This window comes from Artibeus jamaicensis, unplaced genomic scaffold, assembly GCF_021234435.1.
Source record: "Artibeus jamaicensis isolate MK-2021 breed Jamaican fruit bat unplaced genomic scaffold, CSHL_Jam_final contig_548, whole genome shotgun sequence".
Classification (NCBI taxonomy): domain Eukaryota; kingdom Metazoa; phylum Chordata; class Mammalia; order Chiroptera; family Phyllostomidae; genus Artibeus; species Artibeus jamaicensis.
The window spans coordinates 20,000,001-20,013,769 of NW_026521883.1; the positions used below are offsets into that span (position 1 = coordinate 20,000,001).

General features: G+C 39.1%; 1 long non-coding RNA gene across 1 annotated transcript in view; it reads right to left on the minus strand.

Annotated features, from left to right (window-relative positions):
- LOC128628124 (uncharacterized) overlaps positions 1–13,769 on the minus strand; it is a 19,131-nt gene extending 5,362 nt beyond the window's left edge. The window contains exons 1-2 of the long non-coding RNA XR_008392452.1: positions 13,685–13,769; positions 1–68 (exon numbers count right to left, since the gene is read on the minus strand). The exon at positions 1–68 is cut by the window's left edge and continues 80 nt beyond it. This is a non-coding gene — a long non-coding RNA (uncharacterized LOC128628124). The remainder of the gene's footprint in view (positions 69–13,684) is intronic.

Consider the following 13,769-nt stretch of genomic DNA (forward strand, 5'->3'; position numbering starts at 1 on the left):
TTAGCAGGCTGGTCATGCATATGGAGTCCAGAAGGATGTCTCTAAATCATTAAATAAAACACACTGCACTAAACGGGAAAAAATTACAGTGAAAAAGAGTCATTAAAATAACTCAAAAACAAATTGTTAAATAGTAATATGTATGTATAGTACAGATATATTGTATGTAATATCTTTCTACATACTTTATTAATGCATTGAATAAAATATAGTAGAAAGTATAGTAATAATTTCTGAGTAGAGGTATTAATAAAAACTATTTCAAGATAATTGCAACAATTGTGATGTATGAAAATATTTGTGATTTCTGTTGCTGACAAAGTCAGTGTGTTTCATCAGTTGTATTCACAATTTAAGTAGATTTTAAATTGCAGTGGTAACATAGTGACAATCAACATGTATTTGTTCCTACCTGTAAGATATAGGCAGAGAGCTCCTGCCCTTCAGTCTATTTTGCAGCAGCTGTCACATCATGTCATTCCCTTCTCAAAACCCTTAAAGGGCTTTCTATCTTGCTTAAAATCCTTGCCCCGAGATCTGCCCTGTAGTGTCCTTGCCATTCTCACTTCCCACGGTTTCCTTCCTCCCGGTACCCTCCTTGTTCACTGCCCTCCAGCCACGCTGCCTTCTGTGCAGTTCCTTGAAGACAAGCCAACCACAGCCCTGACTGTGGCTCTTGCCATTCTCTTTCCCAGAACATTCTTCCCTTGGACATTGACAGGACCTGCTGCTTTATGTCAGAGGTGGATATTTTCCATAAAGGGACAGATGGTAAATATTTCAGGTTTTGGGGGCCATGTCATCTCTGTAGCAACTCTGCTGCAATAGTGCCAAAGCAACCATAGACAACATATAAATGAATGGGTGTGGACGTGTTTCAATAAATCTTTATTTCTGGACACTGAAATGTTGAATTGTATATAATTTTCACAGGTTATGAAATCATTATCTTTCTCGTTTTGTTTTTGTATTTTGATTATGTTATCTCCCTCATCAGCTAACCTAGCCATCTACAAATCTGACAACTTTTATGTCTTCTTCCAAACCTTTCAGAGTAAGTCAGGGATGGGGGCTGACTCCATATGACTCTGCCAGGTAGCTGGAGCACCTCAGCTCACCCTTGGGAAATAAATCCTGTAGGTGGGGCTTTAGGTGAGGGTAACAGAGAAGTCCTCCACAGTAGAAATGGGAGTGAAGGGAAGGGGGACTTCAGATACTTCAACTAAATATCAACAGCTGAGACAGTCAAAGCACATTCTTAAAGAGAGAAATGCCTACTATTGATAGTAATATGTCTAAAGAGAAGATGTGTCCATTATAAGACACAAAGGAGAATCCACGAGGCAAATATGGGCCTTACCCAGCCTTATGTCAAGCTTCCTGATGGAATATCTCTTTTGAGAGCTGGCTAATTGAATCTAACAAACTCCCTTTGTTCTGATTCCAGACTCATACCAATTCTTTCTGAAGACTCAGTTTCCCATGTAGGGAATCCACAGGGAGAGTATGGGCTGGTCAGGTTGACTCTACTGTCTGGGCCACCAGCCTGTCACATTTCTCAGTGAAGGTGAATAAAATGATGTCTGTCCCAACAGAGTATGGAATGTGTTCATCAAAAACGTATATAAACTAGTGAATTCATATATTGCAGTACTTCTTAGCAGGAAAAATATAACAAACAAAAGTCCCTGCCTTTCAGAAACCCTGGATTCAGCAGTGAGGACCGGACCTTGTTGAAGAAGACTGGAATTAAGCATTCCAATCACATGCTATGTTCAGTGAAGTTCTGTGACGGTGTTTGCTTGAGAGGGCTCAGTCATATGGATGCCATTTCTGCTGATGTAATTGAGAGAAGGGAACCAGATCATAGCTTCATTATAAATTCCTATTGAAGTCTCCAAACATACAAACAAAAGGAGATGCCATTTTTTGAACACTTGGTTCATAATAAATGTTCAATAAATTATCTTTTGATTACTTTCATCAGCACTCTCACTAGGCTTTCTAGTGTCTCCTTAGTGATACAGATGCATTGGTTAGGTGAAATTTAATACTTGTTTTGTTATTATTATTAAATTTGACCTGAAGCCCTTAACATAGCACTTATTCTGTGCTAGGCAGTGTCCTAGGTATTTTATACGTGTTAATTTATTTAATTATTACGATAACTCATCAGATAGGTGCTACTATTACCCCCATTTCACAGGCTAGAAAACTGGAGTGTGGCATGGTTTATTTGCTCAGGATCAAGTAATTGGCAAATCACAGATCTGGTTTTGAACCTAACATATTTCACTAGTCTCTGCATTACTTGTCTGCCACTTGGGGTTGTGTTCATTAGAAATACCAGGGAAACCTTCATCAGCCTATTAACTCAGAACCTCTAGGAGTAGGACCCATAATCTGAGATCTTAACAGGTTTTCCAGGTGATACTTCTCCAATGAGCCCAGCATCAGCCAATGGGCTGACACGAAGGAACCAGAGCCCTGGTTCCTCTTGCTTCTTTGTGCCACTGTTGCTCAGGCAACTATCACGGCATAGTTGTTGCCTGTGTATGTGCATCACTTCTTTGGAATGGGTGTCAGAAGCTTGGTGAAAATCCCAGAGACAATAACAAAACACTGTTGTAGAAGTTCTGCGACACTGGTGCCTTTGATAGTACAGAGAATGATATGGTATGCAAACACCCAGCACTGACAATTCTAACTCAAAGAGTGATTCAGAAGAGTTGAAGTCTGAGTAAAAATGAGTTTTAGGAAATTCTCACCAATTAATTTTGCTTATATTTTCTTTTCTTTTTTAATGTATGCCCAAAAGAGAGAAATTTGATAAAAATCAAAAGATCTTTCAGTAGATTTAAATATCCTTAGTAATAAGTAAGGAATGTGTCATAGTTTCATTGGCAGTTTTTGTCCTTTCCTTGTGGTCTATAAAATAATGATACTCTTAGAATCAGTGGCATCTTAGATGAGATGAAATACAAAAGAAGTGTGTCTAATCTTTTAGAATTACCCTTTGGTTCCTGATAAATGAATGAGACATCTAAATTCCTTCTCAGGAGACTTGGATTCTCACTTCTAAAACAAACCAGAATAGCAAATGACAAAGAGAAAAGAAATGCTGTAAACCCAGAAGGGTAGGTAGCAGACACTAGAATATTCCTTCATCTCCACCCCTTTCTTCTACATACTTTCAATTTGGTTGAGGTGTTTGAGATGGGGCTGGAACAGGGGAAGTTGAAGGTGGGAATAACACAGGCATACCTCAGAGATATTGTGGGTTTGGTTCCAGACCACTGCAATAAATACGAGTCATAATGTTGCTGGTGGAAGGTCTTGCCTTCAATTTGTTTAAAACAAACAAACAAACAAACAAACCCTGCAACATCTGTGAACCACAATAAAATGAAGCTCCATGAAACAAGGTATGCCTGTAACTTGGTCTTCCACCCACCATGATTCAGCTGAGGGTATCTGTGTCCCAATTTTCTATTCTCAGCTCTGAGAAGATTCTGACTGGCTCAGCCAGCTTACATGCTGGTTCTCATTCGAACAGGTATATAACCTTGATCCAACCTGCTGCTGCAAGCCTTAGCGGGAGTCAGATGGGACAAACATGGTCAGTTAAGCTTCCCCCTTAAGCAGAAAAGGTAGATGGAGGCAATTTCAAAGAAGGGAGCGTGATTTGGATCGGTAAGCCCAAATATGTCTATTACGTTTGTCATAATTAAATACTAATCTGTAGTTCTTAATACCATTATCATAGTGTTTGTGACTGTGTGGTTTTTAAATTTTTTCCTACTTCATTGGATTCTTAGCTCCTAGAGGGCAAGATTTTAGCAGTGTGTGACCTCAACGTGCTGTTTCCTTATGTACACAAAGGGGTTCATACAAGCATCTAGGCAGTTAGGTGGTGGCAAGCATTAAACAGAATGTGCTCAGTAAATATTACTATAAATATTCTTATCTCAGCTTCTTCAGTCTCCTTGTTCTCCACATACCAATAATGAGTGGCTGTCATTTTTGTGTGTGTGTGTGTGTGTGTATATAGTTGAATTAAATTCTTAGTAGGTATGTTATGAGTGGCTTTTGACTTAGGGTTATGTGGAATAGCTTCTCTCCTAAGGATAACTCTAATTGTTTCCTCTCTCCCAATTCTCTCACTGTTCCCCAATGATGTCACAGATTAATCTTTCTAAGTCACAGCTGTTATATATTGTATAATGATTATTTGTTTACATACCTTTGATAGGTCCCTGAGGTCAAAGAAGATATTTTTCTGCCTGGCATGAAGGAGCTCAATATTAAGCCACATCTGCAGATTCAGATTTGAGCTCAAGTTCTAGCAGAACTATACACAGATATCCAAGTTATAAAGTGTGAAGAAATACTGTCCTAGACTTGGAAATGGGCAAAATAAGTTATTGGATGTACTTTCAGTAGATTGTTGGGCATTGGCTACAGGAAATTTATGGATTATCTGATTCTCTTTGATTGATTGTTAGGCTATTTTAAAGTCCTATAGGAGTAGAAGTTAAACTTTAGAAAACTGATGGAAATACAAATAATTCATGTTCATAACAATGCAAATAAGCTTTGTCAGGTAAAGGACATGAATCTCTGTAAGTCAAATTCTTATTTGAACGAGTTTTAACATCTCACTGGTTTTTCAATTAATTAACGAGTTGAATAAACTCTGTAACATGATTTTATTTTATATTTGCATGGGAGTATCTGCCACTTTTCACTCTTTGAAAAAGTACACTTTAATAGAAATTGGAAATATAAGATGGGATCAATTTAGTTGATATCATGGGAGAGGGATGATTTCACTTAGGAGGTGATTTTTAAAGCTGAGATTTAAACACAGAGTTCAATGGAGAAAGGGAAGAAAAACTACAGTGTCTGCTTATTTGCCCGCCCCCCCCCCCCACTGCTTAAAGGCATATATATAAGTCTTAGAACTACCACTGGCTCCGTACCTACTGCTTTTCAAAGGTGGTGAGATCTCAAGGGTACAGTGTCTGACACTGCTGTAGGATGATGGAAGTCATTGTCAGCTCCAAGATCAAAACCCAATAGGGTCTCTGATCCCTTTATATCCTCTTTACATGTCCCAGTACACACTGTAGGTAGGCTTATTCAGGATGGAGAGAACCCACTGAAGTGCTTGTTTTTAAAACAAAATTTAGACATGGTAGTTGCATTCCTGTTTGAAATTTTGTATATGAGTATATGAAAATTCTTTGGCATATCAGGATGATGCTCTAACCAACTGAGCTACCCGGCTGGGGCAATACCATTTAGAACTAGATTAACAGGAGAGTCAAATAAGAACTGCAGTTCCTTTGTTAACACCTAGTCCAGGTTGATACTACCCATGCACACACATAGATGCAGGCACATACACACCTCACTATCACTGGACCATCGGACTAGACACTCCTGGTGTTAGGGGGCCCAGTCCTCCAACCACCTTAGCCCATCCCTAAGAGGACTTGGTGATTTCAGTACCATAGTGCCTCATTATCACCATAAATTTGATTTTTCTCTCAGCAACCAGAAGAACATAGTGTCAAGAACTGAAATTCAACTGAATACATTTGGAGGCTTAATTTGCTTTACTAAGCGATTCATGAACTGGGTGCATCCCATGTAGCTGCTAGAGGGGTGCTTCAAGGGGGTGTACAAAATGGAGGGGTTTTATAGGAATAAAAACAAGGGCAATGGAGCTATTAACAAAAGAAAGGATTATTTTGGAGCAGGACAGCTGGAAGGGTTTTTCTTACCATGCACATTGAATCATCTTTCTATAGGTGGTCCTGGTGGGGGTGGAAGGAATGAAGCCCCATGTAACAGATTACCTTTCTGTAAAATGTTCTGCTTGACCAGAACATTTAAGACTGGTTGACTAAGATTATGTGTCTGGGAGAAGTTGAAACTGCAATTAGATCAAGTATTAAATCTAGATATGGAATTACGGACTTCTAGCACAAGTGACACCATTTCAGGCTTGTAGTGTTTCTCTTTAACCATAGCAGATTCATTATATTCTCTAAGTTTAGGAATGGGTTAACTACTTACTCTCTACTTAATTTTAGTTTTCTCATGCACCATACCAGCAAAACTAATTCATTTCTCCAGAGGCATAGAATGGCCTGTTTACTACTTAGCAGACCGTACCCAGCTTTGATAACTGTCAAAGAGAAAACCACAGGCTCCAAAAGGCCTCCACTAAAGATTCGTGATTATAGGAAACAGTACCTGTTCTTTCTAATACATCCTGATAAAGATTCACCTCAAGGAGTTTCAAAGCAGCGGAATTGATTCCAGACCACGTCCCCAGACTCTCTGATGCCAGGCGGCACAAGGACCCAGCCTTATCTTTCCTATACATTCCTTCCATTTGATGTAAAACAATTAAGGATTAAAAATGTAAGTGTCCTAATTCACACTTGTGCCAGACCACTTTTTTTGCTTATCCCTTTGCCTGTTACCAGTCCACAGTCTGCATGCCTGACATTTCAAAAGGCCAAAACTCAGAACATCAGGGCTTGGAGGAAGTAAATGTTTATTGATAGAGAAGACACCAACCAGAGAGAAGATGGGAGCTCTAATCCTCAAATCCATTTTAAGTAAGTACAGAGTTTAGAGTTTAGGCTTCTTTAATGTCAGAGGAAGGGAAAATGGGGGGGGGGGTTGTTTTTGTAAAATCTCAAGCCCTGAGCAGATTCCTCTAATGATCAGCGTGTCTAAAGCAGGAGCTGTCAGCCTGAAGGCCGTGGGCGCGGCAGGCCCAACAAGACAGAATCAGAGAGACTAAGCACTTCACTCTGTTACATGTATATAAAGTGCTCCTGACTTCTCCAAAGTGGTCCAATTTGGGAGCATTGTTTCAAGGTTTCCTGAAGGCCTACTCTTGGTTTATAACAGTCTTTCCAAAAATTTCAGAGATGCAGTTTCTTTTCATTGACAGTATACGAGGCAGAATAGCCAAGTTTTAAAGAAAATTTTCAGAAATTGCTATATAGTTCATGTACAGCTACCATCTCATTTTTCAGAACTTAATCAATGACCAAGTAGCAACATAGTAGGCTGGGAAATGTAGTCTTTATTCCAGACATTCATTTGCGAGCCAAGAACTGGAGATTTTCATTAGGAGAAACAGATAATGGAGAAGGCAATCATCAATTGTCATCCAGACACAGTCCTGGCTTCTATACAAAGGAGGGGAATACCTATAGGAGTGTATAACATAATTCACACTGGGCAAAGCTCTCCGAGTGGTTTCTGAACTGAAATTTGAAGGCTGTGATGGTGGTGAGGGAGTTTCCAGATTGGAAGTAGTGAATTTCCAGAGGCTAGAAAGATCTAAGCACTTCAGTGTGATTGCAACATAATATTAGAGGTCAGGAATACCAAAAGATGAAGTTGGAAAGGCACTATGGGTCAGTTCATATTATGTCTGGTCTATGCTACATAACAATTATTTAAATGATAAAGTATTTTTAAAGATTACTTCCCAATTAAGCTCCCACATAAATGGGCTTATGAAACCACTAAACCTTGATGTTTAAGGAAATCAGTTACATTTGTAGAGCATGCTGTTTCTCACAGCACAATCATAAATAGTGCCTGCAAATAAATGAACCATTTGCTACAATTCTTTTAAGATGGTCAGTCTTCTCAGATCCTAGCAACAAAAAAAATCCAACTAGAGAAAAATGCACTTTGTTCATCTGTTTATAATATTCATTCCTCCCCCCTATCCTGAAAAAGTGTTTAAAAATTTCCCTGTGTATAATGCATCCATATTAGAGCTAAAAAGCCACAGGCTGAAGGGGTGAGTTAAGTAACTAAAATTCTGAGGTGTAGCCACCAAGAAGGCAGTAATTTGATGTTAGAAGACAAAGATATCATAGAAAATATATAAACTTTCCCCCCTACAAGTTGTATTCTTAATTAAGACAAAGCAAAAATAATGAGTCTGAGGCCATAGAGATGATCAGAGGTAGAGTCTGGGTCTGTGATAAAGACAATTTGCAAAGATGACTATTGACAATTTCTCCTGTATCTCTTTGCAATGTGACTTTTCTGTTCCTCCCATTGAAAGATGGAATTTGTTTCCCTAGGCCTTGAATCTTTGCAGCCCCTATGACTTGTTTTGACCAAGGCACATGATAGAAGTGATTATATGTATAACCTTCAAGACTGAGCCTGAGACTGCTTTGAAAGTCAATCTAGGCTTAAGGAGGATGGGAGGCTACAGGTTGGGGAACCAAGGCATCCCAGCAAGCATCAACCACCAGCCATGAGCCTATTTTGCACCTTCCACCCCAGGCAACCACTGCAAATTAATGCAGCTGCATGAGTGAGCCCAAGTGAAACCAGCAGAGGAGGAACTCCCCACCCAACCCACAGAGCAAAAGAAATAATAGATCATTGCTCTTTTAAGTCACTAAGTTTCAGAGCGGTTTGTTGCCTAGGAATATATAAATGAGATAGGGTCATTCCTGTGACTCAAAAGCAATGAAGACATTGCTATTAGATCAATTTTAGGCTTAGTTAATAGACTTTGCAAAATGAACTGGTAATAGGGAGTCAGAGCTTTCATTGCTATCTACCCAAGAAAATAGCAGGTAAATTGTCAGATATATGTAAGAAATGGTAAGGTTTCCACAACCAGAGGAAATATTTTAAAAACATGGGTATTAAACCCATCATACAAACAAATGGACTCACTTGGGAAATTCAATGTTTTAAATGTTTAAAAACAGAGAGAGTTTAACAGTGAAGAATAGATAACAATAGAAACATCAAAGATCAGCATTATGACATTCTAGATTTATGAGTAGAAATTCCAATATCTTCTGTAGGTAAGGATAGAAATGACCCAAATGGTGCCACTTGACACTTGATACTATCCTTGACTTTCATGGTATGCTAGTCAGCCTCCAGGGTGGCCCCCAGTAATATCATTTCCTGGTATTCACTGTCTTGGGGAATATTCTCCCAGACTAAGTTATGGCTGGCCTGTGTCTCCAATAAAATATGGTGGAAGTGACAGTGTGTGACTCTTGAGGCTGGGTGATAAAAGACATGGCAACTTGCACCTCCATCTCTCTCTTGGATTACTTGCTCTCAGGGAAGCCAGCTGCTATGTCTTGAGGTCACTCGTGCAGCACTTTGGAGAGGACCAGAAAGTGAGGAACTAAGGCCTCCAGCCAAGCGCCAGGATCGACTTGCCAGCCATGAGAGTGTGCCATCTTGGAAGCAGGTCTTTTAGTCTCAGTCAGTCCTTTGGATGACTGTAGCCCTGGATGACATTTCTCTTTTTAGATGGGTTTATTGAGGTTACAGTTTATTTATCATAAGACTCACTAATTCGATGACTTCTAGTAAATTTACAGAGTTGCACAGCCATGACCACAATTTAATTTTAGAATATTTCCACTGTGCCTGTGCCCAGAGAAACCCTATGCCCATTAGCAATTACTTCCCATTCCACCATCAGCTCCCAACAACCACTAATCTGTTTTGTGTGTCAATAGATTTGCTTTTCAGAAAACTTAATCCAAGTAGAATAATATAATATGTGGTCTTTTGTTTTTATTCAGTATCTAGCTGACATTTTGACTGCAACCTCAAGAGAGACTTTGAACTAGAATCTCCCAGCTAAGCTACTACTGAATTCTCAATGCACAAAAACTGTGAGAAATAAATGTTTATTGTTGATTGTAACCGCTTAGTTGTGGGGTAATTTGTTACACAGTAATACATAACGAGTGCACATGGATATGTGATTACTGCTTGGAAAGAAACTAACTCCCTCTGGCATACGATGTCCCAGTAAACTCAACCCCAGCAGTACAACATGTGGTACTGTTAAAACTTGTGGACACGAAAAATGTACACCTTACGGTTGTATTGGCATGTTTTGTTAGTGACACAAAATTGATATTTTTTTCTAATAAAAAATCCATTTCCAGATCAAAAGAAAGAAACTTCACTTTACTTTTAGGTCCATGAGAAAGGTTTGAGGAACAAGGAAGAAATGAATGTGTGGATAGTTAACATGTGGCTTAGCATTCTGATTGGGTGGGCTACCAAAGAAACTTGCCATATTAGTCTGGAATGACTTTTGGTTGATCAAATTAGACAATAAAAGGCTCATCACATCTACAATTCAAGGAGATGTAATTAGCCAGTTGCAACCTTGAGATGTTGAGTGATCAAGAAGTCATTTAAAGGATTCATGAGGGAAGAAGGAACAGGTGTATGCGGGTTTCAGGTTTTTTGAGTTGAAACTAAAAGACGGAAGAGGCTTAAATTTCATAGCTGTGAAGAACAGGTCAAAAGTTCATGGAATGCTGTGAAACGAGAGTCAGTTGTGAACTAGTTTAAATAATGTGAAATTAATCTTCTGAACAATCTGATCTTAATGTTTTGTTTGATGATGATTTTGACTCAGTTTCTAATGCAGCGAAGGTTGAACAGTAAGAGATTCATCTAGAACTCAGTAGTAGCAATGTTTTTCAAGATTTGAAAATATTTAAGTTTAGATGGTGAAGATTAAAATCTTTATGACCCTTTGAAAGTGTTCATTTTTAATTATGCAGCAATTATTCATTAAAACATTAGTTACTATAACACATTCAGTTTTTTTCAAGCTATTCAATGTGTATTAATACTTCATAAAATATTTGCCTTTAAGTGTAAGCATGATGTTGGAATTTCTTCAAACTTTTTATTTTTGCTGTGTTTTGTTCCGGTTTTTACTGAAATGTTAGTCTACATGTATTAAATCTTTTTGTAAAGGTTATTTAACTTTATTCTATTTAACTATTTGATTTATACCATTTTTTACTGATATATGTTGTATATATAGAAATTCTCTCAAATTTATTTGACACTGTGGTTTGCTTTTTAGTTGCTAGTACCGATACTTGCCTTCATGGTACTTCACACACAGCATGGGTTCATTTACCCATCATCTGCGTGTATGTACTGTTGTGTGCCACATTTTCACTACATATTTCTTTTAGCTGTGTGGCTTAGTACCTTTATTCACAGTTAATAGGATATAATTAAATACAAAGAACCTCTGATTTCCTACAGCCCAATATATTGTACATAGTATACTATATACTATGTAATATAGTATATTACACATGTAGTATACTATATATTACTATAATAGAATATATACTATGTAATATAGAATATTACATATGTAATACTATATTACATATACTATGTAATACTTCCCTCCACAAAACTGATAGGGGACTCTAGAGTTGGAAAATTTTAGTTTAAGTAATAGCTAACAAGTTTAGTAATCAATGTATGTAAAAGTTATTGTTCCAGGAAATGAAGGTATGACCCACCCTGACTCCAGGAGACCATAAGCAGCTCCACCTTTGTGCCTCAGGAGGACTGCAAACAATTCAAGATGGTATCTGAGCCATGGTACTCCAGGGTGAGATGACCACAGCCAAGGGCACAGCTAAAGACCACCACCCAGGTGGATAATACTGCAGTTTTTTAATCCAGTTAACTTTTTCCTGAATTCCAAACCCCTTACTTACTCTTTGTTCTCCTTATAAAAAGGGCCATTTTAAAGTGGAATTTAAGACAGTCTGTTAGGGTATTAACCTGCTGTTTTCTCAGATCACTGGCCATCTGAATAAAATGCCTATAAAGATTCAATTCCTGTCTCCCCTTATTGGGTTCAGTATGTGACAGGCAGCACGAATGCTGGGTTTTTTTTCCCCAGTCTCAAAACCCCTGTAAACTCATTTAAACATTTTTACAGATATAAATAAATACATGTATAATGAAAGGTACTTAAAAATTTTAAAAGAACTTATTGATTTTAGAGACCGAGAGGGAGAGAGAGAAATATGTGTTATTGCACATATTTATGAATTCACTGGTTGATTTTTGTATGTGCTCTGATGTGAGGCATTGAATCCACAACCTTGTCATATCGGGATGATGCTCTGACCAACTGAGCTACCCAGCCAGGCCCTGAAAAGTTATTTTACCCTCTAAATGTTTCGTGCAAATTTGAGTGCTCTCGTGCTCATTCAATCTTGTATGTCAGCAAATAAAATACTATGACTGGGGCGTTGGGTTGACAGGAAAATAAGATACCGATCCTGACTTGAAATATCTAAAACCCTAGTGAAAGAAACAGGCACAAACCAGTACTTACATTGCTACATGATACATTGTTTCAATAGGAAGAAGTGTAAAGGTGTTTAGGGGTAGACAGAAAAAAAAAAAACTTTACTAATAGGTAACTTTTAAACTAAATTGTGGTTTGTCAGGTCCAGAAGCAGAGGAAGGGCATTCCAGACAGAGCAAAGAGCAGGAACCAGGACAAGGAAGCAAAGAGAACATAGCATGCTCTGGAAGCAACAAATAGCTCACAGGGGCTGGAGCATAGAGGCCATGAGGGAACAGCTGCAGATGACAAGATAAGGCCGAAACCAGAATGAACAGGTTTGTCAGCCAAGCTAAAGAGTTCAAATTTTAACCTGTAGGGAGTGGGGGGATTTTAAGCAGAGGAATTTTCTCTTTAAAAGGTTTCTCTGGCTGCAGTGTGGTGGATGAATTGGAAAGCAAGACATGGACGGCAAACTAGTTAGGAGGCTCTCTGGTAATTAAATGAGAAAGGATGAGGTCTGAAATGAAGAGAAATGGCAGTGGGGATCGTGAGGGGCATGGATTAGGGATTTCGAAAAGGGGTCCTTAGATATGGGCAAGAAAGAGAAAGGAGCCAAAAGTGGCTCCGTGGTCTATAGGCTGGGTGACTGGGGGAAGAGTAATGCCACTAACTGAAAAGGAAAATGCCCCCTGCCATCGGGGTGATCTTTGACTCCTTCCCTTCTCCTTTCCACTGAACAGATGACCGGTTCCTGCCAGGCCTTTGCCTCCAATCTTCCCCGCCCTCCTAAATTGCTGCAAAGTCATCTTCCTAAAGCAGTTCTGATTGTGTAAACTCACAGAATGAAATCTAAGCTTCTTAGTGGGGCATTCAACACTCCACCTTCAGGCAGGCCACAAGCTAACTCCTGGATACCTTGATCTCCTTATCATTTCCTCTCTCCGCCTCAAACATCAATCTAATCTTTTAAGACATCCTGTTAAAAATATTCTTTCTTTTCGGTGGTGTGAAGTCTGTTGTGTTTCAATCATAACACTTGGCGTTCTGCGTGGTTCTGTAGGGAGCTGTGCCTTGGTATCTTTTCTACTCCTTTGCCCCATTGACTTACAATATAGCACAAAAAAATTGTGCTGAATTGACCTGCAGCCGGGATTTGATCCCCGTTTGGCAGACAGTCAAGAAAAATGAGGCGATTCTTAGAATCCATGACAACACACATGAAAAAAATGAGTCTAGAGGAATCACACGTCTCTAGGAGGCCCTTTCTCTGTCTAGAACAACTGTGACAAAGGTGGGAAGCAAAATAATTTGCTGTCAGGGGGCATCTCCAAGTTTCAAGATGCCTATATTTTTATATAAAATATCTTACGCACTGTACTTTGAAAAAGCCCTTAGGGATCTAAGGTTTCCGGAGGTGGAATTCCCTGGTGGTGGATATCCTTCTGAGGTCAACTGCACTGACCATCACACAGTGTACTTCGGGAAGATTAAACACAGCAAAAACATTCTCACCGGTGTTTCCGCAGAGTTAGGGAGCTGCGTGGCCTCGAGCGGCCTCCGTCCCGCCCACGTCCAGCCCCCGCCCCCAGCGGCCGCA